The sequence below is a fragment of the Drosophila montana genome, unplaced genomic scaffold (assembly GCF_035044405.1).
Source record: "Drosophila montana isolate Dmon_TW-CO22-7 unplaced genomic scaffold, ASM3504440v1 contig_3108_1, whole genome shotgun sequence".
Taxonomy (NCBI): domain Eukaryota; kingdom Metazoa; phylum Arthropoda; class Insecta; order Diptera; family Drosophilidae; genus Drosophila; species Drosophila montana.
The window spans coordinates 1-7,367 of NW_026997985.1; the positions used below are offsets into that span (position 1 = coordinate 1).

The 7,367-nt window shown below is 35.1% G+C and overlaps 2 long non-coding RNA genes across 2 annotated transcripts; one reads left to right on the forward strand and one right to left on the reverse strand.

Annotated features, from left to right (window-relative positions):
- Positions 1-3,791: 3,791 nt before the first annotated feature.
- Positions 3,792-6,596, reverse strand: LOC135430927 (uncharacterized). Its single transcript, XR_010436696.1, has 3 exons — positions 6,459-6,596; positions 5,690-6,400; positions 3,792-5,635 (listed from the first exon to the last, which is right to left on the reverse strand). It is a non-coding gene; the product is annotated as an uncharacterized LOC135430927 (long non-coding RNA).
- On the forward strand, positions 6,286-6,639 carry LOC135430928 (uncharacterized). The gene is made up of 2 exons (XR_010436697.1): positions 6,286-6,418; positions 6,474-6,639. It is a non-coding gene; the product is annotated as an uncharacterized LOC135430928 (long non-coding RNA).
- The last annotated feature ends 728 nt before the right edge of the window (positions 6,640-7,367 follow it).

The window sequence follows — 7,367 nt, forward strand, 5'->3', positions numbered from 1 at the left end:
TATATGCAAGTGCAGGTGCTTGCCAAAATTTTACCCTTTCGGCCCAACGGGCTGCTGCAGGTAATAAGGGGTCAACATTCATTCATCAATTCAAACCCTAAATCATAAAAAGAACGGTGCGCGACAGACGCGTGCCAAAAATGATATTTTCTTTTGCGCCCATGATCAGCCCGTTCACACACATTTGTGTCTCTGTATGTGTGTGTAGAGCTCGAAATTCAGAAATCCAAAAATATTGTCAAATTTGCATCGGACAGGCAGGCAGGGACCAACAGGCACGCATGAGCATAAATGCTTCTATTCATATACAAAATACGTAAGTATGCGTGAATGGCAAGTCCAAAAACTCTTAAATGCACACATGCCAACGCTTAGGTAACCTTTCGAACAAGAACGAGCTAAAATTAAAGAATTTCGCATCGACTTGGCAAATCCTTTCATTATTTCATATTACTCATGTTGACAAAAATTGAATTTGTGGGCATTTTTGCATCACAAAGCGTACCTTGTGCAATAACTATCTTCCGAAAATAGGCCACGTAAATTGACATTACTTTTTTTTGTTTTTTTGCGATTTTTCCACAATTGTGGGTGCACCTTCATCTCAAAAGGTAACTACAGTGAAAATTTCAGCTTCCTAGCTCTTACGGTTTGGGCTGTGTGTTGATAACCAATCAGGCAGTCAGTTAGTCAGAAAAAACAGTTTTATGTATAGAGGTATTTATAACGCAAATATTCAATATCATTTATTCTGCTAACTGTGTAAATACTTTAGCTGCTATTTGCACAACAAATATAAAGTACTGGCTGTGACCTAAGCTAAAAAATAGAGCAAGAGGAAAGCTTTTACTCGATCTTATCAGCATTGGATATTTTGGTCGCTCAGCTTAGTTTACGAGTAAAACAGAAGTTTTTACCCGCTTATATCAATGTGTAGGTATTAATGTTTGTGATTTCAACATCCCACGCAGAAAGATATTGTGTGTTTGCGTGTGGGGCTGCTAAACTAGGAGAAAAATTTAATTAATTTAAAATGTTTGTTATGATTGTTATGTTACGACACATCAGCAACATCAATTACAATAGAAGATAATTGAAATAACTAATTTGAATATTTGTTTATGTTACGACTGAAATTGTAAGCTTAAATTTTTAAGTTTAACGGACGAAACTTTCTTTTTGTGATTATTATTTCTTTTTTTTAGGTACTCAATTTTAGGAATAGGGTTTCTTAAACAATTTTTTTATCTCCTTGCCACTTGATTTACACTTGCACAATTTTATAACTTTTGAATTTTCACAAGGACCAACTATCTCACTAAGATGTACGTGTTTTCGGCAGAGTCTTCCGCCACACAACGCACTAGTAAAATACAATTTATATCATAAAAATGACGAAAAATTATAAAGTTTTATTATTACTTACAACAGCGTTATGGCAGCATTTTTTATTGACTTTAGTTTATAAATTTTTGATGTACAAGCACTATTTCTTTTTTTCACTAACTTAGCTTTTCTTTGGCGATATTGTCGAGCAGCATATGACAAAATCCGATGTTGAAAACTAAAAAGGTATTTCCAAATTATCCGCTATACCTAAAGATTTTGAGCGAATCATAACATCTCAACTGCAACATTTATGTAGCTCTATTATTTCACCGTAAAGCACCGATCTACAACCACTAACCTTCTTGAGTTTTACTTTACTAGCTTTTGATTATTTTAAGAAAAGAATGCAGTCTGACGTCATTTAGACTGATTTCAGTAAGGCTTTCGACTCCGTTAATTACTCCTTACTGCATATACATCCAGTCAATCTTGTAAATTGAATCTCATATTATTTGCGTAACAGAACCCACAAGGTTCTTTTCAGAAATTCATTATCTAAATGTATTTAGGACTTTCGGTGTTCAAGTAATTCCTTTTGATCTGCTATTCTTTACTTTTTTCATCAATGAGGTTTCCTCGATACTGTCTCACTCGCAATTAAAAATGTATACTGACGATGTGAAATTATGCCTTGCGTATAAAAATATGAAATCATATTATCTTTTACAAGCCCACATTGATGCGTTTCAGTCTTGGTGTCAAGTCATCCTGTTATGTTTAAACTGTAAACTGACTTTCTATAGCCCTCTCCAATTGATATCTTAAATCCTTGAAAGCTTACCTCTCGAGCTTGTCAACAGTTCTTGTAATGATGTTAATGATCTAGGTGTCATTCTGGATCATAAACTTAAATTCGACTTTCATGTTAAGACCGTGGTTAATAAGGCCCAAATTGTTTATTTGTTTGTTGTACACGACAAACACCCTTTATATATCTTTGGTATGACCTATACTTGAGTATTCCTCATGTATCTGGTCACCACAATATTCTATCCATCAAGCTAGAATTGAATCCGTACAGAAACCAGTCTTTTTGTTTGCTCTTCGTGGTTTAAATTGGGATCCTCGAATGCGGTTACCATTATACTCCAGTAGACTTCTGATGATTAGTCTTCGTTCATTAATTAATCAATTTACTATACCTTGCATTAAACATTCAGGGTACTTTGTGATGATTGGAACATGCATTACATAATATTCTGCTCGGAGTCTTCTCTTCCTCGTATAAAGTCTTCTATTCTGATCTATTTATCAAGTACAAGGTCTTAGCATATAGTCGTAGTTTGTACTCGTTTTCTACGTCGCGACTTGTGTTGTACGTTGGTGGGGCGTGAGGGAGAGTTTTATGCATCAAAATTCGCTCGAAAAAAAATCGCGTCTCATTATACGTGGAATTACCGCACGGTTTAAGAAATTTCTGTGTTTCCTGACCGATCTTGATGTAATTTTTAGCAGTAGATCTTCTTGTGATATAGTCTATTCGTATATTCTCAAAAAGTATATTGTGGCTTAAATTGGTGGGGACTTCCAATTAATCTTTTTTTTTTATTTTTAGTTATCGGTAAAATCTGATTTAAAACTGAGACTAGTTCACAAAGAAACAGACTGCCAGACGGACATGGCTATATCGGCTCGCCTATTAAAGGTAAACAAGAATATATACACTTTATGGGGATGGAGACGATTCATTCTGACATTTCCATTAAAAATGGTTAAGCTAAGTATTGATAGAAGGTTCGGGATATCTCCTAGTATCCCCAATTTATGCTACAAAATTTATATTATGGAAAATTAATATGAGATATTAGGCCAGTAATGAGTTTAAACTTCAGTCAGGGAATAACATTTATCAGCCTTGCAAAGGTCGCAGAAGCATCGCAGTTATATATTTGTAAATAATTGTAGTCAAGAATTTTATTGCTGCGTCTGATAGAATTGGCACGGCATAGGAAGCTGAAAGTACAGTAGGGCTTGCTTAGAAGTTGTAGCTAAGAAGTGGACGCCAGTGGTTCCAATGGTTGTCCGTGTGAGCAATTATCCTGGCATCCCCGCTAGTAGTTAACGCTACGTTAAAGGTAAAATTTCCGTTCCATACGCCTTGCCAGCAAGCTTACAAATTTCTGGTCTGAATGAGATTAGTACCCCTGCTATTAAATTTCCTAAAGATGATTTAGGTCTGCTTAATGCACACATTCATAGAAAGATTTCAGTGAACATGAGTTTTGATTATCATATTGCTTATAATGAAAATTATTAGTTTACTTGAAGGGACTACGAGGTATTGATAAAACAAATGGTCTACTTTTTTGTTTACGAAATTGTGCATTGTCCATTTGTGCATAAGTATTGAATCTTCGGGTTCCGAAGATGAGAATATTTTTTGGTTTTGTACTTACATCCTCGATAACTGGTTGGAACTTCATAAAAACAGCAAATAAAAGATCCGTTATTGTGTTATAGTATCCTCGAAGTACATTACTTACACGTCTAATGTAATTAGAAAGATGGCTTTCAAAAAGTGATATAGCAACTGCACCTGTAAATGTAAATTTTAACATTGGTGTATTGCAAATCTTTTCGCAAGTCCGCGCAATATTCCTATTAGCACGCTTATACATATCCATTGTTTCCTGTAGTTTATTTGTATGTTTAGCACAATCTGCGATATACGCATCGCTTAGGTCACCTCCATAGCTTAATTTAAAGACTCCTGGAGCAATCTTTCGATCGCACGCTTGTATTAGAGACCGAAAAAACTTTCTTTCCTGTTCGGATAATGCGGATAGTATATGATTGTAGTTAAGACATACTTGCAAAACACTGTTGTAAACAAATCGGAGGGTATCTTGTTTTTCAAAAATTTTGCGCACCGGTCCAAGTACCGAAAACCCAAGACGTGAAAAATGTTGGGCTTGTTCGCAAATACTTAATACGCTTGGGTCTATGTTGCACTCGAGAAGTCCCTTTTTTTTTTTACTACGAGCAAGTAAAAATCGGTCCAGCTTTTGATTTAAAAGTGTGCTACAACAATTTTTTTGCCATTCGTCATATGATTTACGCATCTCCTTATCAAACTCCTTTCTCAAATTTTCAAATTTATTTAGCACAATCAAAGCCTCAGAAACATTTGGTAACCATTCAGACGAATTTAAACGATTTCGAAGCCACGTAAGTCTTTCTATATTAATACGATAACCAATAGCTCTGGAGGCATAATATGGTACCCACGTCTCATGCAATTTGCTGCGATCCATTAAAATATGTGAGGTTGAGTCCATTTCATTACAAAACAATAACCAAACCTCTGTTACTTGTCGCAAATACGATTTTCTTATGGAGCTACGATATGAATAAAAAAGCATTACATTTAAAGATTCGATTGCTTCTTCAACGTTGCAGACATGTAAAAAGACATTCGACATAAGTCGTTGGACAGTCTCATCCATACTTTGAACTGTTCGTCGATATTTAAGAACTTCTTCATACCAATCGTTTTTATGCACATTTAATATTAACTCCTTGGAGTCTGTATTTAGCGCTGTCAAGGTTGCCAGGAATTGATTCTCAACTGACTCAGTTGTTTTTTCAAACTCAGGCCCAGTAGTGCCACCGAATTGTGGCTTAGGAATGCTCTCAGCTTCATCCAATCTTCCAAATACAATCATCGACTCGCATATGTCGATGACATCATTTAGGCGCTCCATAAAAGCATCTACGTGGTTAAAAATCATAGCATTGTCTAAGTTCCAAGCCAAGCTATTATCAAACTTAGCATTTTCTTTTGCCATTAAACTATAGATACCTTTGTAGGTAAGACAACAGTTCAGAGACAAGTTGCAGACTTTAATTCCAAATCGGGAACTGCCCGAAAGTATTTTATCCAAATTTATCATTTCTGTGCAAAAGCGTATAATTCGGTTGCTCAAGTCACGAAAAAGACTTGTAATTAAGTCTCGTCTATTGTAATGTTCTGAATTTACCCAAATAAAATAGATAAGATTAATGATTTTTGGCAATAGCTGAGATAATACTGCAGGACTTTCAGTGAGATTAATTTCAGCACATGGGTCCATAAGAAGATGTAGAAATTTGATGTTTGACATTGCCCGTTCCATTTCAGACCTTGACTCATAAACAAGTTCATCAATTTGTTTAATATACACTGAATGAGAATTTCGAAGTATTTTAATTATACTTTGTACATCAACTTGTTCTAATTGTGTGTTGAGCGCCTGTAGAACTTCAACTACAGGACCACAAATTAATTTAAACATCTTTAGAGCTAAGACTATATACTTACAACGATAAAGCCAAAATTCGTATTCATCCTCTAATATGACGAAATCATTGGGGACCGTTAAAGTCTTGTCATTCAAAAGAGTGCGTATCTGCGTTGCCCAAAAAACAGAGATTGACTCAAGGTTCTTTACAAACTCAGGATCATAGGAAATGTTTTGCCGTGGAATTTGCCTCACAATATAAGGAACATATAATACCGTCATTCCTGACATTTTAAAGTGCATTCCTGTTAAATAGACAAGAAATTTGTCTAAGGCTTTGCAGAAGCGCTGTTTTATATTATCATCCCAATCTGAGTGATTCCGAAATACAGGTGCATATGCCAGCTCCAGAATACGAAGCAGGCAGCCGTCAACATCATTATGAATGGTCCCAAAATTTACAAAATCATGAAATGAATCAACGGTAAATATTTGATTAGATGATCGCACAAAGTAACTTATGTCAAGAGTGGGAGCAACTGGGAATCCTAGGCAGGCCGTTATGATATTTGAATCGTAAAACAAGGTAAGCATTGGTTTGCTCGGCTTAAGTATCCAAAGTCTTATAATGTTTAGAGTGTTTTCAGTCCAATCGTTGTGATCAAGGGAATATAAAATCGTCATTCGTTGGATAAGCTCAACTAAATTTTCCAAATCTTCCTTAGTGTACACTGTACTAGATAAATATGTACGTATTGACTCATTCGATTCTCGGTTGCCTGTTGTATGTCCTAAGAATTATAACTATAGTAAGTTAAAAGTATTTAAATAATTCAATAATACTTATACCATCATCATAATAAGCATCGGCGTTTTCAAATTGGGGCTCGTTTTCTTCAGCTGCACCAGAAGATGCCATTTTAGGATATTTGCAAATATTTTCTTTTGGATCTAAAGAGAATAAACTTGAGCATATGAGTTATTTTATGAAACAGTCAGCTTAAAATAAAATAAAGCGCCTCCTTAGTTACGCCAGCCTTGTTTAAAATTGACACACTCTTTAATGGAAGCTTGTATTCTAAAAAAAGTGTGAAACACGTCTCAAATAAATTTTCATAAATATTCTTAGAAATGAAATTGAACCTAAAACATTATCCACCAAATCTTTGACCTTTCTTTCCACCAAGGATAATTGGTTTTTCCAAAAAGTGCCACTCACCGATCAAATGAATTTGAACAAAGATCTTTGAAAATTAGTTTGAGGGCGATCGGTTGGTAAACAAACAAGTTACATACAAAATGTTTTCTCGATTTAAACACCCTAGAGGATGGAATTTCCCAAAATACAAGGTAACTACAGTTAAAACAACATTTTCCTAGTTTCCTTCTTATGGTTCGAACTGTACGTTGGTTACCAAACAGTTTTATAGAGATAATGTATATTTGGAAAATTTTGGGCTCCAAATTTTTGACATATATTTTGTAGCAAGTTCGCGCTCTTATAAAATTGAACTAAGGGTTGGAACGGTTTCCGCGTATTGCTGTGAGAAAAGGAGAAGTTCATTTGTTAATTAATCTGCGTTTCTATCTAAAAAGGTTCGTGTTTAGTCACTAAGTCCTACTGGGTCTTGCATAGAGTTAGTTTGTACATACAAACCATTTTCGTTTTGTGCTTGCAGCTGAGCGGAAATGAAAGAGAACAGATGCGCATGCGGACCACGAATGTAAGGCTCATAAACTTGTAAAATGTTGTTAAAT